Raw genomic sequence first — 21967 nt, 5'->3', positions numbered from 1 at the left:
ATTGGAATAACTTAATGCTTTAAAGCAGAGTTTATGTTGTGTTACAGTTCCATGTCTGTGTGTGAGTGTGTGTCTGTGTGTGAGTGTGTGTGTGTGTGTCTGTGTGTGTGAGTGTGTGTGTGTCTGTGTGTGTGTGTGTGTGTGTGTGTGTGTTTACAGACGGTATGAACTGTGCAGCTATACGTTAGTATCCTCCCGCGGGCGGTGCAGGTGAACCCAACGAGTGCTCCCTGTTCAAACAAAGATGGCGGATGTAGAGACGGAGAGAGCCCAGGACATGATGAGTGTGTTAGAGGAGTATGGGCTCACCGACGGTCTGTGTGTGAGGGCCGTTAGTGAACTACTGACTACACTGAGAGAGGAACAGACGGTCCTCACACAGCAGGTAATACAACTATTGATCACATATCAGCTGATCAATACCATCCTGTGTGTTTAAATATGTGTGTACAGAGTTGAAAGTAACAGATTACAACTACTCACGTTACTGTAATTAATTTGCTTTCATGGGTACTTGTACTTTTTTTAGGCTGACTTATCAGATTAAACATAACTCATCGCATCTTAAGCGACCAATCAGATTAAACGTTAAAAACATAAATAAATGGCGGTTACAGTATTTTATCAGTTTTAGAGTTCATAAATGTATCTATACTTAGAGCATGAACATTTGTTTATTTTGAATTTAATTAACTGGTATGTTATTTAATAAATTATTGTGTGTGTGTGTGTGTTCCCAGGTGAGGAGTATCTCCAGTTCTCTTCCTCCTAACGTGTGTTCAGCTCTTTGTGCTGCAGAAGAAGCTCAGAGACATGGACGCACTGCTGAGGACAGAGAGGAGTGTGTCCAACACACTGAGACAGGTAACACACAACACAAACCTTTGGGTTAACGAGAGCTACCATGGCAACTACCTGTAAGAGAGTGATTTATTCACCCTGATGGGTGAAATAATCAGGTGTTTATAGAGGAATATGAGCCAGGGGGGCAGGAGTCTGCTTACATCAGGGCAGTAAGACCACCCATGCCACGCACGAGGTGGATACGTCCGGCACGTAAAAGCGGACAAACGTGAGTTGCGAGGGCCAGCTCGTCGCCGCACAGATGTCCTGGACAGACATTCCCCTGAACAAGGCCCAGGATGTGGCAAGTCCTCGAGTCGAGTTTGCACGCAGAGCCGTAGGCGGATGCTGACTAGCTGGATCCTCCGCAAAGCCCACGTGACAGGCGGCGATTGCCGCCAAATACCCTTCACCGTGAAAAAGCCCTGCTCTTGTCAATCAGGCACTGCAGGAATGACAGAATCACACTGACCTGGCACTGAAAGGAATGTGGCCTCCCTGGAGACACCAGTCCACAAACACCTTCCACTTAAAGAGAACTAGTGGAGGAAGCCCAAGTGCTCTGTATGGTAGAGATCACGTACTGTGATAACCCTATAGCCAACAGATTGCACCACTCAGGGGCCAGGCCCACAGCACCAGACTCACTGGGCATGGATGGAAAACCGTGCCTCCTGCCTATGACAGCAGATCCCTGCGCAGCCGGAACTGCCAGGGGGGAGCACAGAGCAGCTGGTAAAACTACGCCAACCAGTGCATAGCTGGCCAGTGGGGAGCCACCAGGATTCCCTCAACCCGTGCAGGGTGGGAGGAATCAGAGCCAGCGGTGGGAATGCGTAGAGAAGCACTCACGGTGCGTCTACGCTGAGGGGAGCACCCGTGCTGCACAGGGAAAAAAACATTGCACACTGCGCATTTTCCTCCCCTGCGTACAGGTCCACTTCAGCCTGTCCGTAACGGGCCCATAACTGTCGCACCATGTTGGTGTGCAACATTCATTCCCCGTAAAATGGCGCAACCCTGGCAAGCAGGTCCGCGCCCCACGTTCACGTGCGAGCGAGCTTCTTTCCCTTGTAGAGGGACCTGGCGGTTTCCACGGCAACAGCGGGCCACGGAATGGCCAGTCATGCGGCAGCACGTTTGCACACTTCCACAGTCTCCAGGCCCTCTATGTCCTCCCGAGAGGCAGCAAAGGAGGCAGGCAGTCTACCGCAGGCCGTAGTGACGAATTCTTTGTCCCCTTCGTCCATTCCGGAGAGGGGTGGTCTGGGACGGCAGCTATGGTGAGCTGGGATCCGTGAGCTCTGGTCTTGCGGCACAGAGCTAGCAGCGGAGCTGTCACCGTAGTGAGAGGCTGCTGAGGCCAACGAGCACACGGAGCGGCAGCGTTGGTGGGCGCAGACAGCCGGAGCTGAAGCTTGGAGCCTCACGCCTTGCGGCAGTGAAGGACAGCACTCACCACGCGTGAGCGAGGTAAGAGCTGTTTAACCTTACCTTCTGACCTGCTGTGGTCTAAAGCTAAGTGTTAGCCCTGCCAGCGGAAAAGAAGAAAATCCCACCTGAGAACAGTTAAACTGGTCAGAGCTAAGGAGAGGAGGAGAAGTTTAAGAATGACGCGCACCTGTTCGTCCCCTCCTCTTATAGGAAGTGGGAGGTTCTCCCATCGAACTGATGCGCTTCACCGGCCAATCAGGATTGGCAAAGTGAATTAGGTCTTCTGATTAATGTAACAGAGGCCACATCTCATAGTGAGACATCTCATGAAATAATAGGAAATAGAACCCACAATTTTTCAGACAAAACCTGCTCGTGAGCAAGTTCAGTTCATGGAGAATGTTACCATGGTAATAGTCTCAGAGAAGGACATACCTCACCTTCAGGAATGACCCTCTTTTGTGTGTGTGCGTGTGCGTGCGTGCGTGTGTGTGTGTGTGTGTGGCACCATCAGGAGGGCCAGCAGTGGGTGGATCGCTCCTTCCTCTATGTTCTACAGTTGACGTCATTCAGAGACACGTTCTGTACCTGCAGTATCTGCAACACATCCAGGAGCTGAGGTACACAGCAGCTACACATCCAGGGAGTATTTCATCACAGTGTTCTTAATAGTCCAGGCCTACGGTTTAAACCTGGTTTAAAGCCGTTTGTGACTACGCCCACTTTTCCCATTTCATCAAACTCTCCCAGCTTTGAGCTCTCCAGGGGGGGGGGTCTGTATGGGGGTGGATCCATTCTAAATTAATGCGCTGCACCTGCACGTCTGTATGTTTGATCTACATTTCCTATAGACTTAGAATGGGTAGACGGGCACAATGCACACGTCACGTCTGCATGTGTGTTTGTAGATGTGTTAACACATCTGCAGATGCTTTAATATACATACACATTAAAGGGTACACACACCTACACCACACCTGGATGTACACCTAACAAACATAAATATATCAGTCACACGTGGACACAGGTGTGGTGTGTGTGAAGCTATAGTGATCAGGTGACCTTCACTATGTAGCACCGTCTGTGTGACATGTAAACACTTAGAAATAATATTAGGCGCTTACACGTGCAGGTGTGTACACGTGTGCAGGCATGTAAGTGTGTGTGTGTGTGTGTATAACAGACCACCATTTAGTCTGGTTACAGTCTGTGTCACTACACCCGTCCATAGAGTGGTAGTGACTGTAGTGTTACGCTCTGAGTCAGATCATTCTGTGATTGGACAGAATACAATACACACACACACTTAGTGATGTACATGTGTGTACACCTTCCATAGACATTGACTCATCAAACACAACCCCAAGGTTTATGAGACTGGTTTTCACTGATGAGCCCAGATCATTTAATCAGAGGTGATTACATTTTGGTGATGTTCTGGCTACCAATATATATAAATCCCATTCATTTTCCATCCACTCTATGGAACTTCTTGTTGATGATGTCATAGGTTTTCTCAGAACATGCTTCACTGATGATGTCATCAGTGTTCCAATTAGAAAAAGAAGAACAAAATATAACTGGTCCTCACAGAGCATGATTTGGTTATATAATATCACTATTTGACAAAGAATACTATCATTGTTATTTCTAATACTAAAGCTATGTTTTATGATCAATGAGTCTAATAGTGTATTTAAAATCAAATATAAGTTGTTTGTTGTGTGTGTGTTGGTGTGTAGTGCGTGTGTACAGCAGTGTCTGATGACCAACAGTATCCAGGAGGCCGTTTGTTTTCTAAATATTCTCGCTGACCTTCAGTGTGACCTCAGATCCTCTCAGTGTTTGAACCTCCATCAGTTCCTCACGGACACACACACTTTCTGGTACAAAATCATCAAGGAGAGGCTCACAGGGTAACACACACTACACACTCTACACATTATACATACATCACTAGGGCTGGAAGAATAAACTCAACCAATTATTTGATTAAAATCCTGATTTAAAAATAGAACATTTGAAATCATTTCACATGAAGATCATATTATTATTTTTTTATATTTTTCACTTGTCTGCACATGATGTCAAAGATCAACACTACAAGAAGTGTAATCTTTTATAAACAGCAATGTATGTTTTGTTATTGCAATTAAATAAATGAATTTATTTTATTGCATAATTATGACCATCTCCCTAAGGAAGGGTAAGAAACACTTTCTTATAGGGAGAATATAAAACGGAGAGCAGTGTTACACCTGGGGGAGGGGGAGGGAGGAGGGTGAGGGAGGAGAGACTCACGGTAGTAAATACAAAGGGTGGGGAAGAGTTGCTTATTTCACAGTGAGAGTGAGATGTTGTAGTTGTGCATATGGTGACCAGTGTGAAGCTTAACTATAATGGTGGGAAGGAGTGCATCATAGACCAGTGTGTGTAAGAACCACTACTGTAAACCCAAGCGCTGCCCTGGACCCGTAGATACAGCTAGACCAGCAGAAAGAGTGCCCCCCCCCCCCACGGCCAAGCAACACCCCCAAGATCCCAAGCCAAGAGTCAGCCACCCGCCCCCACACACGCACCCGAGAAAGCCCCACGGAGTCAAGGACCCAGCCAACCCCGCCACCAACATCCACCCCCCAGAGCCGCAGGGCACCACCCACAAATAAACCCTTTATAACTACGTAGTACAGAGTATGTACACCTCTTTGTACATCCAACCTTCAAACAAATACTCATATGGACATATTTGACAACTCTACTTAAGCTCCTCCCACTATATGAATACATTCTTCTGATGGGCTTTTTGTTATTGTCTATTTAAACTGTCAAGAATTTATTAAAACTAAGATATTTTTTTCTTATAACCTTACAAAATGTTTGAACTCATGATTCAAAACAAACTGGACATTTCTTCATTTTTCACAAGGAAAAGTTAAACAATAATATGTGTGTCTCTGTAATGTGTGTGCGCGTGTCTCTAATGTGTGCGCGTGTCTCTAATGTGTGTGTGTCTCTCTAATGTTGTGTGTCCTAATGTGTGTGTGTCCTAATGTGTGTGTGTGTGTGGCTCTAATGTGTGTGTGCGCGTGTCTCTAATGTGTGTGTGGTGTGTCTCTAATGTGTGTGGTCTCTAATGTGTGCGTGTGTCTCTCTAAACCAGGGGTCACCAACCTTTTTGAAACCAAGAGCTACTTCTTAGGTACTGATTAATGTGAAGGGCTACCAGTTTGATACACACTTATAAATAAAGCGGGGGGGGGGGGGGGGGGGGGGGGGGGGGGGGGGGTGGGGGGGGGGGGGGGGGGGGGGTGTGTGGGTGTGGGGGGGGGGGGGTGGGGGGGGGGGGGGGGGGGGGGGGGGGGGGGGGGGTGGGGGGGGGGGGGGTGGGGGTGGGGGGGGTGGGGGGGGGGGGGGGGGGGGGGGGGGGGGGGGGGGGGGGGGGGTAGTTTGCTTTTTAAAGAGAAAATGAAATAATTCAATTTCACAGTGTTCTTTTATTTGAAAAACATATAAAGTAAAGAACAAATTCCCAGTAAACCCGTGCAAATGGTAATGGTGTAGTAGTAGAATAAATAAAAATAAATAAAATTAAACAAAAAAGGCTACATTGCATAAATTAGCCATCAATCTATGCAATGTATGCTTGAAATAATAATAATCAATAAAAGGAAAATTAAACTAGCCAATACAACAACGGCTATAACCATAACAGAAACACTTCCCTACACATGGTTGGATTTGATTTTCTCCAGATTCCTCCCTCTGACATTGTCCAGGCGACCAGCCTTCACGAGCGTCGTTTCAGGCTGGACAATAATAACTTACACCTCTTCTTATGCGGTGTAATCGTTATTATTATTATACAACATATATTATTACAATAGATAATTACAAAACACCAGAAAAAAACATAAATAGGAAGAAGAGCTTCTTCCTCTTCTTATGAGGTGTAATCGTTATTATTGTCCGGCTGGAAACGACGCTCAGTGAAGGATGGTCCGCCCGGACATGTCGTCAGAAATCAGGAGAAAATCGGAGGGTTGGCCCCCTGGTGCCTTATGCCGCTTGGGGTGTTGTCATCCTCCCTGGGGCTGCTCCTGTGCTGCGTTCATTCCGGGTCCCTCTGGCCTGGGGGTCGGTCCCTGCTGGATCTGGGCCCGGCGGCGGTGCCCGCCGGCTGCCCGTTCGCGAGTGGCTCGGTCGTCTGCTGGGCGTGGGCTCGGCTCCTCCGCTGGGGTCTCGGGCGGGGAGCTCTCTGGGCCCTCCCCTCGGGGGTTGGGCGCGGGGTGTGGGGGGGGTGGGGGGGGGTCCGGGGGTTGGGGTTGGATTGGTGGCGTGGTTCGCTGGGTCCTTGGCTCCTGGGGCTTTCCGGGTGTGTATGGGGGGGCGATGGTTGCCGCTCGTGTTTGGGATCGTGGGGGCGTTCGGGGGGCTGGCCTGCCGTGGGTGGTCGCCGGGGCCCCCGGTGCCCGCTCTTGCTGCTGGCCTGGCTGCTTCCGGGCCCGGGGGCGGCTCGTGGGTTTTTGCAGTGGCGTTCTTGAAATACATTTGTCATGGAGGCACTGGCCTTGGGCTGTGGGATAAACACGCATACTGGGCTCAACCCAGACACGTTGTTCCCAAATACCTGTTTTATGGAATTTCCACTCACTTCTTCCTCTGCTCACAGCACCACCATTATTCCTAAACCACACACTGGTCACCAAACGGCTTGATAAACAACAATAAGCACAATATACACAACCACAATTTCACATCGCATCACTTGAAAACCTATCGACTACTCCCACCCATTCCATTTCCTATCTTGTATTCCTCCCTGTTAACTTCCCCCACCCCTCTCCAACCCCTCACCTTGGTGTAACACTGCCCTCTCTTTTTTACATCCTCCCTTTAATAAGTATTTCTTACCCTTCCCTAGGGAGGCTGGTGAGGTCACAATATGCAATAAATAAATAAATTTATTAATTGCAAATAACAAAATATGCATTGCTTTAAAAATATTCACTTCTTGTAGTGTTAACCTTCGACAGAATGTGCAGACAAGAGAAAAAAAAAAAAAAAAAAAAAGAAAAAAAAGGGAGGTTGGCAAGTATGTATTAACACAAAAAACACTTTACTTTTAGTGTTTATATATAGTATTGTCATTTAAGTTACATTAAGTGTGATTGAAACAAGAATAGCTAAATAATAAATCTATATATATAGCTCAGGTAAGTGCTGCTATTTGAGCTATTTTTAGAACAGGCCAGCGGGCGACTCATCTGGTCCTTACGGCGACCTGGTGCCGCGGGCACCGCGTGGGCCCCTGGCTCTAATGTGTGTGTGCGTGTCCTTTTAATGTGTGTGTCTCTCTCTCGACTCTGTGTCGTGTGTCTCTTTAATGTGTGCGTGCCGTGTGTCCTCTAATGTGTGTGCGCGTGTGTCTTAATTGTGTGTCGTGTCTCTCTGATGTGTGTGTGCGTGTCTCTCTGATGTGTGTGCGTGTGTCTCTGATTGTGCGTGTGTCTCTAATGTGTGTGTCTATAGTGTTTTGTGGTGTGTGTGTGGTGTGTGTCTAATGTGTGTGTGTGTAATGTGTGCGTGTCTTTAACTGTACTTGTGTGTGTCTTTAATGTGTGTGTGCGTTGTCTCTGTGGTGTGTGCGTTGTCTCTCTAATGTGTGTTTGTGTCTCTAAATGTGTGTGTGTGGCTCTAATGTGTGTGTGTGTGTCTATAATGTGTGTGTGTGTGGCTCTAATGTGTGTGTGTGTGGCTCTATTGTGTGTATGTCTCTATTGTGTGTGTTTGTCTCTAATGTGTGTGTGTGTGTGTCTCCAATGTGTGTGTGTGGCTCTATTGTGTGTATGTCTCTATTGTATGTGTGTGTCTCTAGTGTGTGTGTGTTGGCTGTAATGTGTGTGTGTGTCTCTAATGTGTGTGTGGCTTTGGTTTCTCTAATGTGTGTGTGCGTGTGTCTCTAATGTGTGTGTGCGTGTGTCTCTAATGTGTGTGTGCGTGTGTCTCTAATGTGTGCGTGTCTTTAACGTGTATGTGTGTGTGTCTAATGTGTGTGTGCCTAATGTGTGTGCGTGTGTCTTAATCTGTGTGTGCGTTTTCTAATGTGTGTGTGTGTGTCTTGTGTGTGTGCGTGTCCTCTAATGTGTGTTTGTGGGTCTCTCTAATGTGTGTGTGTGTGTGTCTCTCTAATGTGGTGTATAATGTGTGTGTGTGTGGCTCTAATGTGTTTGGCTCTATTGTGTGTGTGTGTCTCTAGTGTGTGTGTGTGGCTGTAAGGTGTGTTGTGTGGTCTCTAATGTGTGTGTGTGTGTGTGTGTGTGTGTGTGTGTGTGGTGTTGTGTGTGTGTGTGTGGGTGTGTGTGTGGGGTTGTGTGTGTGTGGTGTGTGTGTGTGTGGTGTGTGTGTGTGTGTGTGGTGTGTGTGTGGTGTGTGTGTGTGTGCTCTAATGTGTGTGTGTGTGTGTCTCTAATGTGTGTGTGTGTGTGTCTCTGTGTGTGTGTGTGTGTGTCTCTGTGTGTGTGTGTGTGTGTCTCTGTGTGTGTGTGTGTGTGTGTGTGTGTGTGTGTGTGTGTGTGTGCGTGTCTCTCTAATGTGTGTTTGTGTCTCTCTAATGTGTGTGTGTGTGTGTGTCTCTAATGTGTGTGTGTGTGTCTCTAATGTGTGTGTGTGTGTGTCTCTAATGTGTGTGTGTTTCCCTCACAGAGACTTTAAGAAGGTTCTGTCTCAGTTGCAGTGGCCTATCATAGCTCCTCCCACTCAGGCTCTGACTCCTCCCATCAACAGTTCAGAAGTCATGAGCCAGCTGGAGCTGCTGCTGAGTCAGCTGTTGGCTCTGCAGAGCTCGTATCCTCACACACACACACACACACACACACACACACACACACACTGCTTTCCTTAACTGGGCTCCTCCAGTGATGACATCATCAGTCAGCCTAGAGGCTCTTCTTCTATGGTGGATCGTCCTGTGTGTCTACCTGTGCAGGTGATGCTGATGCCTCTGAGGAAGAGGTTCAGGTTCCACTTCTCAGGGAACAGACAGACCAACTGTATCAGTAAGGTGAGTGATGGAGGCCGTGGGGGAGGGGCTTATCTCTGGGGGAGGGGCTAATGATGGCCCTCTGTGTTACAGCCTGAGTGGTACCTGACGCAGGTCCTGATGTGGATGGAGAGCAGCTCCTCCTTCATGGACGACAACATCCAGCCTGTGTTCGACCGCATAGGGGGTGGAGTCAACGCACGCGTGAGTTTGTGTGTGTAACTGTGTGTAACTGTGGTGTAACTGTGTAACTGTGTGTAGGTGGAGCTGTGTAGAGGCCTCCTCACCCTAGTCCAAGAGAAGGTGTCCAGTGATGCGTGTCGTGTGCTCTATGATGACGTTCTGCTGAGTCACCTGGTGGAGGAAGTGCTACAGTTTGAGAAGGAGCTAAGGAGTAGCCACGCCTACCCAGCATCACTTCCTGGTTTGATCCACCTGCTGCTGGACGACAGCGTGCTACAGAAGTGGCTCAGTGTGGAGAAGAAGAGTAGGTTGTCAGCATGTTAGCATGTTAGCTTGGACTGTTCCTATATCCTCTCTACCTGTACAGGTGTGTGTGTGACTGTGATTGGGGCTGTGCGTTACCATAATATACGATACGATATGATAGATCATGATTCTAAGCAACACGATATACATTGCGCTATTTTACAATATCAATAATTACAAATTTCACCTTAACAAGTAGTAAATGGTGTGAATTACACAATTTATTAAATTTTTTCAACTCGTGAGAGCAAGTAATAATAACTTAATGTATATCAAGAACCAACATCAAAAACAAGTGTTTATCAAAGTGTAAAATTACATTTTTGCGTTCACTGACACCTAGTAACCGGGAGTTTATGTGCTACGCTAATGTTAGCGACATTAAATTTTTTTTTTGTTTTTGTTAAAAACATGATAAAAAGTATTAATTCAGACAGATTTTGAATCGATACGATAATCACACTGTGTGTGTGTGTGTGCGTGTGCGTGTGCGTGTGCGTGTGCGTGTAGTGGCGGTGGAGAAGATGGACTCCATGTTGTCCTCAGAGAACGCATGGAGCTCTCAGTACAAAGACGTGAGTGACCTGGATGAGCTCAAAGCTCCAGACTGTGCTGAGACCTTCATGACCCTGCTACAGGTCATCACTGGTGAGTGTGTGTGCGTGCGTGCGTGCGTGCGTGCGTGTGTGTGTGTGTGTGTGTGTGTGTGTGAGAGAGGTCAGCACCTGTCCTCATGTGGTGTCTCCTCCTCGAGAGGGTATCGTCCTCTACCCAGTCCGTCTGCTCAGCTCAAGTTCCTGGAGCTCCAGAAAGAGCTGGTGGACGACTTCAGAATCAGACTAACTCAGGTCTGTGTGTGTCCTGGTTTTAATCACTAATACAATGGTTCAAAGTGACCAAAAATGATGGAAAAGGAGGTGAAATGGGATTTTAAAAACCACTGAAATTGGTTAAATGTTGCAAATTAGAAAACAGACAGAAAAGGTGGTAAAAATGGTTCAAAGTGTGATTATTAGAACAATTAGTTTAAACTGGTGAATAATGGGAATGACCAGTGGCGGCTGGCCAATAGAGGGTGCTAGGGGCGCCGCCCCACCACTCCACGTTTGTTTAAGACATAAAAAATACCACAAAACAAAGGTTTATCTGTATTTAGATCATCAGAATAAATATGATGATGTGTAAAGTTGTTTGGTTTATCTGTGTCTGATTGGTCACGTGTTCCTCCTTGGGGCGTACTAATCTTTACCGTCCACTCTCGTTAAAAGTTGTGCATTCGCAATAAAGCCTTTCAATACGAGTCAATGGAGTGACTGTGGGCGCAGCTTAGCGGCGCCCTGAGACACTCTGTGGGCGTGCAGAGTCATTTACACAACACCTCCTCCCGCCATGGGAGGGGCTGACGTCACAGTGGTCCGTCATAAAGTGGCTGATTGACAGGTGAAGCCGTGGGACGTTTGAAGAAGAATTAAAATGAAGAAAGAGAAATGAAATAATTCTGTGTTCCTGCTGACTCAGCATGTCTAAAGACAGGACCATTTAAAGCACTTTACAGAGAAGACAAAGAAACATGAACAAACTAGGAAAAAAACTTCATATTTTGTAAACTAGGTGTTAAATGATATATTATCAGGTCTTAAATTATGTGTATTTTTTACCACTTCCTTTCTCACCCTCGTTTATATTTAATTATTTGGACATAAGGGGGTACATGGGTTCAGAAATGAGAGAAAGGGGTAATGAGCTTATAACCGCTGGTATAAACTACTACTGTATATACTATATCTGTTCTTACTTGTTGATAATGTTCTGTGTGGTTATGTTTGAAAACAGTTCTGTAACTGCAGTTTTCCTACTTATTTGTGCAAAGCTTCACAAAACCTGTTTTTGTTTGGAGTTGAAGCCCCTCCCCCTGGAGAAAAATGCACCAGCTGCCACTGGGCATAACAAATGGTGAACGTGGTTAAATTGGTAAAAAATAATCATGAACTATGGTGAAAAGAGGTTAAAAGTGACAATAATGGGTCAACGTATGTGACATTAGGTGTAAAAGTGGTAGAAAGGGTTTATAACATAAAAAGTCAATAAAATGTGATGTAGAAGTGTCAGAAATGTAGCAAAAATTTAAAGGAGAAAAAGTGATGAAAATAGGTGAAAATAGGCAACATTCACAAGGCAAATATGTATTTGGTAATTAAAAATTGAAAAAAATGACAACCTGTATCTGGATTTGTTTTTTTTACTAATGAAATTGAAAATAATAATAAACAGACCATAATAAAACAGGTACCAGTGGCCAAGTTATAGAGAAAAAGTATATATAGATTTTTTTGTGATGTCATGAACTTTGACCCCTACCAATCTTGTTACTGGTAGGTCGTACAGCTTCAGTCTCATGAAATAAAATACTCCACTTTAGATGAGCTTTTCATAAATGGAAGCATCAAACTTGTACGATAAATATTGGTAGAGATATGGAACATTTTAGATTTTGACACTTGACGTGACCTTGACATTTTGGCTCTAAAAAAGGTCAACTGCACATCTTTGACATTGTCCCTATGAGATGACCTACGTGATGACATAGTGCTGCATTAATAGTGTAGGAGGAGTTCAAGGACAACAGAAATATAATAAGTAATAACTCCTACAATAACAATCAAATACAAATATATTGTTAGGCGTAGTAGCAGAAAAAGGGTAAAAATAAACACAAATGAGCAGTGGTTTAGTGAGACTGTTCTAATCTCACCTGGTCCATCACTGTAGGATGTTGATCAGTGCCTGAACCCCAACCCACTGCTCCTTAGCGCCTCCTGTTGGCAGCCCACTGATAACACAAATGCAGGGAAGAGTTTCAGTACAGTGATTAATAAAGTATACATTATGAATAAAAATGGGCTGAAATTGTTCAAAAATTATTCTTAGTTTTTGAAGACATCTGGGAACCTTCTCACAATGTCTCACGACCCCAAGGTTGAGAACCCCTGGTATATATCAGCACTCATGAAAGGTCTCTGTTTAATAGGTGTGTGTGTGTGTGTGTGTGTGTGTGGGGTGGGTGGTGTTTGGGTGTGTGTGTGTGGGTGTGGTTGTGGGGGTGTGTGTGTGTGTGTGTGTGTGTGTGTGTGTGTGTGTGTGTGTGTGTGTGTGTGTGTGTGTGTGTGTGTGTGTGTGTGTCCAGGTGATGAAGGAGGAGTCTCGCTGTCCTCTCAGTCTACGTTACTGTGCCATTCTAAACGCTGTCAACTACATCTCAGCCATTCTCACAGACTGGGGAGACAATGTGGTGCGTGTGTGTGTGTGTGTGTGTTTTACAGTATGTCACTAGTGAAAAACTGAGACAATTATGTTTGAGATTTACACTGAACAAAAATATAAACAACACTGTTTTTGCTCCCATTTTCCATGATTCAAAGATCTAAAACATTTTCTATAAACACTAAAGACATAATTCTATCAGATATTGATGATAAATATGTTAATGAGCAGAGGTAATCCCCCCACCTCACAGGTGTGACATATCAACATACTGATTAGATGTAAATAGCATGCTGACCACCACAGCTGTGAATATCTCTACCATAACACATCTCCAAAGGTGTTTCAGATAATTTGGCAGTACATCCAACCGGCCTCACAACCACAGACCATGTGTAACCACACAGCCCAGGACCTCCACATCCAGCATGTTCACCTCCATGAAGGTCTGAGACCAGCCACCAGGACAGCTGCTGCTACAGTCACTTTGTATAACCAAAGAATTTCTGCTCGAACTGTCAGAAAGCATCTCAGGGAGGTTCATCTGCATGGTCGTTGTCCTCATCAGGGTCTCCACCTGACTGCAGTTCATCATCTTAACCCACTTGAGTGGTTAAATGCTCACATTAGATGGTATCTGGCACTTTGGAGAGATGTTCTGGTATGGATGAATCCTGGTTTTAATGGTTCAGGGCAGCGGTTTGCTGATGTCATCGTTGTGGATGGCCCATGGTGGGGTGGAGTTATGGTATGTTATGGACATAGTGTGTTCCACTTCCTGCTAATATCCAGCAACTTGGAGGAATGGACCAAAATTCCACAGACCACAATCAATAATCTGATCAACTCTATGTGTAGCACTGCAGGAGGCTAATGGTGGTCATACCCCCCCCCCCCCCCCCCCCAAAAAAAACAAACAAAAACTGAACTTTTAGAGTGGCCTTTTATTGTGGCCACCCTGAGGCACAGCTGTGCACTAATCATGCTGTCTAATCAGTATATTGATATGTCACACCTGTGAGGTGGGAGGGATTATCTCTGCTCATTAACACATTTATCATCAATATCTGATAGAATTATGTCTTTAGTGTTTATAGACAATGTTTTAGATCTGTGTGTGTGTGTTGTGTGTGTAGTTCTTCCTCCAGCTGCAGCAGGCTGCTGTGTCCCAGTGTGACTGTGGTGTTAAAGGTGTGGCTCTAACAGAGCTGGGTCGTCTGGCGTCCCTGGAGGGGTCCCTGTTTGATGATCTCCTGGCCCTGCTGGAGCGGCTCAGAGAGGACATGATGGGACGTCTGTTGGAGTGGAACATGAGGGACATCATGGACAAGAGCAGAGCCTACACACAGCAGAGGTCAGAGGTCAGAGTGATGTGGAACACATGGAGTCACATGCTTTCATTCTTCTTCTGTGGTGGTATTCCAGGTGGCTGAGCGTCCCCTCCCATCAGGACCAGTCCAACATGTCCCTGTCCAGCTCAGCCTGTCCATGATGCTGTGTGTCAGAGACACGCTGCTCAACCTCCACCAGGTCCTAAGCTCCACCCTGTTCCAACGAGCCTGGCAGGGATTGGCAGAGAGACTGGACAGCTTCATCTATCAGGAGGTAGGTCACGCCCCCGTCTGTGTCTGTCCTTCACACACACACACACACTAGTGTCCCATTGTGTGCTGTGGTGTGTTCCAGGTGATCCTGTCCAATCACTTCAGTGAAGGAGGAGCAGCTCAGCTTCAGTTTGACATGAACAGGAACCTTTTCCCTCTGTTTGGACATTACAGCAAACGGCCTGAGAACTACTTTAACAGTAGGACACACACACACCACACACACACACACACCTAGACACATTTTGTAACAGTAATGATAATAGTTTAACACAGTGAATGGATGAATGTTTTGTTTATAATCAGAAATGCTCAGAATTGAATTATTTTCTAGACTTAAGTAACTCCATGATTACTTTTACAAATAAGTAATTTAGTTACTAAATCCATTCTCTGTGTGCGTGTGCGTGCGTAGCGTGAAGGGGCGTGTGTTCTGCTGTGTCTAAGCGGTGGTTCAGCCCTCTTGCTGAGGGACGCCCTGAGACAGACGGAGGACCCTGACCCCCCTCCTGGAGCCCTACTCAACGACGTGGGCGTGTACGTCCTCTCACCCAATGACGCGCTCATCCTGCTGGGCCTCAGGGCGGCGTGGCCCGAGCAGTGACGTTAACGTCAGACAGACCGTGGCTCTGTGTGTGTGGTGTGTGTTCATATGTTCACTGTATCATCATAAATGTTTAATGATGATAAAATGCTAGCCTATCTATGTGCTGTGTGTCTATGTGTGGGATTTGATCTATGATGACCTGTGGGTCAGACATTGAGGTTCTGCTCTTATTGTGAAGGTCAGAGACTGGAGTGGACAGCTCCAGCTACTCTGCCCAACAACACTGTGTGTGTGTGCGTGTGTGTGTGCGTGCGTCCATCTGCACACACACACACACACACCTGTATAAGGAGTCCTTCTGGACCCCAGCAGATCTTTGTGTTCCCTCTGAGCTGCAGGATGTCAGTGATCATCAGACCAGGCATGTATAGTGTATGTGTGTGTGTTGGGCTCTTTGGTAAACCTACACACACACGATGTGAATGAGCAGTAAACCCTTGTTTCCTGGTCTCAGTGTGTGTTGTGTGGCTGTTGGTGTGTCAGTGTGATGTTGTGTAGTGTGTGTACAGCTCCAGTGTGTACCAACGCACAGGTCGGATGTCACGCTGTGTCTCTGAACAACTTGTTTGACAGAATCATCCAACACTCAGCCAAGATGCACCGCGTCTCCAACGACCTGCACCAGCAGTTTGTGAGTCCAGCTCTTATTCATATTAATATTATTTTAAAAAATTGCATTTTTAACGGCCTGAACGTGTTAAAAACTGACGAAAATTTAAATGCATGTTAGGACTGGTAGGTGGAGTTGCACATGTAAATGTAAAAATGACTCAATAGGGGGATAGTACAAATAGTATCACATAAGCTACGAAATTCTGTAGATTTCTGACATCACTGTAAAGTAGGACTGATGACATCATCACTGTAAAGGTAGGACTGATGACATCATCACTGTAAAGGTAGGACTGATGACATCATCACTGTAAAGGTAGGACTGATGACATCATCACTGTAAGGTAGGACTGATGACATCATCACTGTAGAGAACAAAATTGGTCTGTCAACATACAGTGATGATGTCATCAGTTAGAACATTACTTAGCTAATCACTGCACTCTGTAGCTACGTGCATGCCAGAGCCAATCACTGGAGAGCCCACCCCCATGCCCCACCCATTTTGGAACATTGGGACATTGTAATATTAGTGTAGGGATGTAATGATTCACTCAACTCCGGATACGATTCGATTCACGATCGATTCTCTCGTGATTTATTTTACAAAATGGACTATATAAATGATGACCTGAAAATATTAATTTATTTTTTTCAGGAAAAAACTAGAAAATACTGTACTATTTCCCTTTTATTTTTCATTGTCAAAAGAATCCCTTGATAAACTATTCAAAACAATGCAATTTAACTAAAATAAATCTTGAATGAAATAAATAAAGGAATAATACAAATAAAGAAAGCCAATTAATTTAAATTCTGGTTCTATAGTAAACAATGCAAAACTGCATAATAGTTCTTTTTCTTTTTAAAAGTGCAACTGAAAATGTATTTTGTGCCTTAACAATTGGTCATTTCACTGTATTTACGTCAGATATTTGTTTGGACCAGCAGAGGGCGCTGATAACCCAGTGGTCGGTTGGCATGCAATATTCATGCAGTGAAGAAGAGATGCTATGCTAGCAGACAGAGCTAATAGAAAAACGTGACTTTACAGACATTCACGTAATATTACAGATATTCTTTTGGTGCTAAAGGGGTAAGGAATCATTTATGAACATGTTTAAGAGTAGAAGGCAGCCAGAAAGAAAGTAGTAGCAGATTCCACCCGCTGCCTACATTTCTGGACAAGAAAAGGATAAATAGATATAGCGCCCTCTGCTGTTTAAAAAAAGTACTGTGATTCAATTTTCAGAGCATCGATATGAACAGTAATACCTATGAATCGATTTTTAACTGCCTTACGATTAATCGTTACATCCCTAATGTGCAGGCATTTTATTTTCATATATTCTGTTCAGATCAGTGCTAAAACTGACACAATAGGAGGAATAATTTTTTTCTGAGTTTTGTGCATTATCAGTAACTCAGGGTGATTTATCCTTAATGTTCTACAGTTGTTACAATGCCGTCATTATGTTGTCATGGTTACTTTAACATTTCTACACAGCAGTTTCAGTGAAAAGAAACTTGTTGCACTTTATTTTATGATGACAGTGTGTAACACCGTATTTTCTTTATCTCAGTGAAAACGTGCAAAAACACTAATAATAAATAAGATGTTTTGAAGCAAATAGTTTTGACTCAATTTGTCCTCTGAATGATCAATATCTTCTGATGAACATATGCAGCAACTTCATTTTTCATCTATACGTTTAATTTTGATATTATCTGGGTAGAATATTGCGATATATTGCGATAATATTGTATCACGACCCAAGTATCGTGATACGTATTGTATTGCAACATCCTTGCCAATACTCACCCCTAATGAATCAGTAGTAATATGTATTCAATTTAATTTGTGTTTGTAAGGAACATGTTTACACTTTAAGTTGGGAATAGTGTTATTCATTTATTTATTGTTTATATTTATCATAATTTTTATCATTCGTTACTGTGATAAATACCCAGAAATGATTGGGATACATTTTTAGTCTGTATCACCCATCCCTAGTCTGGGAGCATTTTGCCCTTAACACAATAAAAAAAAAGCTTATCTGCCCCAAGCCAAGTTTAAAAGATTCTATCAACATAGAGCAAATAATTGTACGATTTATCATCCAATTATTCGATTAATCGTTCCAATAATCGATGACGAGTCGACTGTTAGTTGTTCGTTGCAGCCCTAGTTACTGGTAACACTGGTATCTTGTGAAAGAATTGTGAAAGAATTGACACTTTTTTAGGAAGAAATAACACTGAAGCTAAAAAAACATTTCTCATTAGGTTCATAATAGAAGGTTAAGCATATTCAAACAGTCCCTGAATGAAGAAGCTCTTTCTGTTGATACCCTGGGTGCAGTGTGACCATGTGCATTCATACAGGCCCACTTCGGTTTATTAAAAATCTCTGCAGAAAATAAGTTTCACAAAAAACAACCAAGGGTTTTGTTACTAGAAAAATGAAAAGGGAGATGGGGACACGCTTGGTATTAGACCTTTGACAGTGTTTTCAGTAAATAACAGACACATTTTGTAGTTTAAATTGTTTGGTTGCTTCACTGCTTTTTGAGTTTTTGAGATATAATCACATTATTGTAAATTATTGTATTGTATTCATATTTATTTATCCTTTTATTATTCATTCCCAATCATAGTGTGCTGCTGGCCCTGAGGCAAAAATTTCATTTTACGTGTCACATGAAAAATTACAATAAAGACCTTGAAATATTGGCTTCGTCAGGACATGATCCCTGGCTTCTTCATGAAAATCCAATACTACATGGATTTGCAAATTTGCACATCTATACTTTTGATAGTGTATCAGTCTTCTTCCAGACAGCTGATGAGGTCGATGGGTGCTGATGTAAGCCAACTTAGCATCCTTCATAAGTACTTGTGCTGATGGAAACAGCTGCTCTGGTGTCAATTGATGGACAAAACAGCAAACTGTGGGATTTAGAAGGGCAGTGTGAGCCACAGAGATAATATAGAAGTGCAGAAAGCTTGACCTAAAAACACCTGGACAGAAGATGTTTCAAAAGTCAGATGTTTGGGTCCACGACCAGATTTCAGGCCCAAGCCCACAAGTCAAGATGATCTGTTGTAATAGAAATATACAGTACCATGGTAAGTAGCAGGGGTGGCCTGGGATGTCAGAGGTGTCAGTGATGAAAATACTGAAACTTTTTAACCCCTTTTTATCTATTTCCTTTGGCCATTTTGCAACTTCCTTTGTCTCATTTTTGCCCTTTTTGAAAAAGTTCTGACACTTTTTTCAGACTTTTGCTTCCTTTTGCCAATAAATATCAATGCAAGTTCTTTTTGACACTTTTATCCAATTTTTGTCCTTTCTTAGGCCACTTTTCATTCGCATAAGCTAACTTTTGTCCAATAAATACCACTTGTTTCTTTTTTTACCCTACATTTTGCCTCTTTTTGTTCCACGTTTACCCTTTTTCACTATTGTTTGCTACATTTTGCCAATTTAAGCTACCCTTTGCCATTACACACCACCTGGTTCCTCTTTATTTACCCTTTTTTGGTCACTCTTGACTGCTTTTGACCCATTTTATTCACTTTTCACTCTTTTCTTGCCACGTTTGGACCATTTTCTACCTCCACTTGCTCGCCAAAAAAAAAGCGGACGGACCGGCCCACTTCAGGTTGACGGCCCACGGGGACGATGCCCAATATGCCAGATGTCCAGTTTTTTTTCTGCTGATATATATCTGCTTTATTATTTGCTCTCTTTACTGACACTATAAAACTCGGCTGTTTCAAAGGTTTCACGTGTGTGAGTATGATAATCCCAATGACATCCTATTGGCTGTAAAGTGTAACATCTTTGATTATAGAAGCTGTTAGATAGAGATTGAATATCTGTCAGACCACGCACTGACTTATTAGCATGTTTCACGCTCTTAATTAACTCTGACACCATTGGCTACTGAGCTAGCAAAAAGTAAATCTTTGCACAAGGTTACTGGCTGTGTGTGTGTGTGTGGTGTGTGTGTGGTGTGTGTGTGTGTGGTGTGTGTGTGTGTGTGGGGTAGGGGGAGGCGGAGGGGAGGAATGTTACAAAGTGCAGTCAAAGCGAGTAATCACAAAACTGCTGATTGAATGAAATTATAAGCTTTTGTGGTGATTAAAAAAAGAACTAAATAACCTTAAGATTGAATTGAATTAGAGGTTAAATAGAATGTAACATGTGCAAAGCTTCCACCAAGTCTTTCCAAAATACCATCCAGCTGTATCCATTTCTCACATGAGTGAAGGCAGAGTTATGGTTTGAGGAGCAGCAGAGAAATGCAGCGGCACAGTAAATGGAGCTGTCAACCCAAGCGAGACAGCATGATAACAGAAAAAGATGCCCCGCCCCACCCCACCCCACTCCGCACCCACACCTACTCACAGACCGATAATATGACTTGACACGTCTGGATGACATATGACTGCTGAAAGCGTGATATCATCTTCAGCTGAGCCAACAAGGATCAAAAGGTGGTGCTGGGAAACCCACACTGGGGCTGGGCTGCTCCATGCTGGTGTACCACAGTGACTGGCCATGAGGTTCAGCTTCTACGGTCTTACCTTAAATTATAATTAAAGTCCATATAACGATCCCCCCTCACAAAAATCTGAGGGAATGTCATTTAGCGAAATTATTTGAATTACTAGAACAATTTATGCTTACCTGTCAAGTTTTGGATTTGAAAATAAGGGAAATTTTCTGGCGCCCACTACGAGCCGTCCCACGCGCCCAAACAAGCTCCAGTATTTCTTATATTTTAGGATAGGTGTACAATAAATCTAAAATAGCCACTTGTCAACCACTTACTAAATACAATTATGTGATTATAATCTCGTAGGTCACTGTGAACATTCCTACTAGGGCTGGGCAATATGGACCAAAACTCATATCTCAATATTTTTTCTCAAAATGGTGATATACGATATAATTTTATTTCGAATGAAGTCTGAGAAGAAAGAGAATTCTGGGTTAAATTTGCTGATCCGAAATGCTACACAGGCTCATTTATTAACAAACAGCTGCACAATATGTGCCACTTTTGTTTTTTTCTCCTGTAAGGGACAGTATGTGCGAGTGATGTAATCTGTAATATGGCTTGTTATGGGGAAGCTCTGAGTTAGGACTCTGTTCTGAAAAGTAAAAGCAGTGACTCTTAAAACTAGTATTTTGATACAAAATAAACCATTATGTATAATAGAAAACTCAATACATCTTAAATCTCAATATATCGCCCAGCCCTAATTAGACACATTCATTACAGACTTTACATTCTTTAACACTTTTTTAAAGCAGTGTATATTTGTGGAGCTTGTGATTGGATGATTTTTCCTGATGACTTACGTCGTTGATTCCCCCGTGGTAGACGTTAAAATCTCAGTTATTAATCTAACATAATGTCTAACTGTGTCCCATCCTGCTGCTCTTTAGGAAGGTAAACTCTCTGTTCCAGTTTCCAACGTATTTAAACGAGTTCTTTGTTTTTTTTGCCGGAACGTCTTCATTCATCATCTCTCTTCTGAGTGGTTTCCAGGTTTGTTGCCGCCAGGTCTGTTCCACCTGAAATGGCCTGAGTGACAGTTCTCGCGAGGCTAGTGACGGCGTTCAGTGTAGTAAGGCATTTTTAAACTATTATTACATTAAAATACGGGATATTTACGGGAAAATACTAATACTGGAAGATGGTGGGAAAGAGGGGTAAAATACGGGAGTTTCCCGGCTAAAACGGGAGACTTGACAGGTTGTTTATGTTGCCAGCAGAACAGACGTCAGCATTAAATGAGGTTAAAAACTAATTTTCTCAACAGCTTATGACTAAAGTTTTGGTGTTGTTACTGTAAATTTGAATGTTAAATTTTGTATTGTTTGATCTGGTGCACTTTAATCATATATGAAATATCCATCCATTCATTTTCAAACCCACTTGTTCCTTTTCAGGAGAATTCTGGTTCATTTGTATTATTATTAAAGGCGGAGTTATAAGGTTACAGTACATAGAATACAACACTTGTTCTAAGTTCTTGTGCCAAGCGTGCTGGCAGAAGAAG

At 43.7% G+C, this 21967-nt stretch overlaps 1 pseudogene; it reads left to right on the top strand.

Annotated features, from left to right (window-relative positions):
- Window positions 1-130: 130 nt before the first annotated feature.
- LOC114465141 (RAD50-interacting protein 1-like) lies at window positions 131-15302 on the top strand (annotated as a pseudogene).
- Window positions 15303-21967: the final 6665 nt, after the last annotated feature.

The sequence above is a fragment of the Gouania willdenowi genome, chromosome 6, assembly GCF_900634775.1.
Source record: "Gouania willdenowi chromosome 6, fGouWil2.1, whole genome shotgun sequence".
Classification (NCBI taxonomy): domain Eukaryota; kingdom Metazoa; phylum Chordata; class Actinopteri; order Blenniiformes; family Gobiesocidae; genus Gouania; species Gouania willdenowi.
Note: the sequence above shows the minus strand (reverse complement) of the source record. Positions and strands in the feature narration are given on the sequence as shown.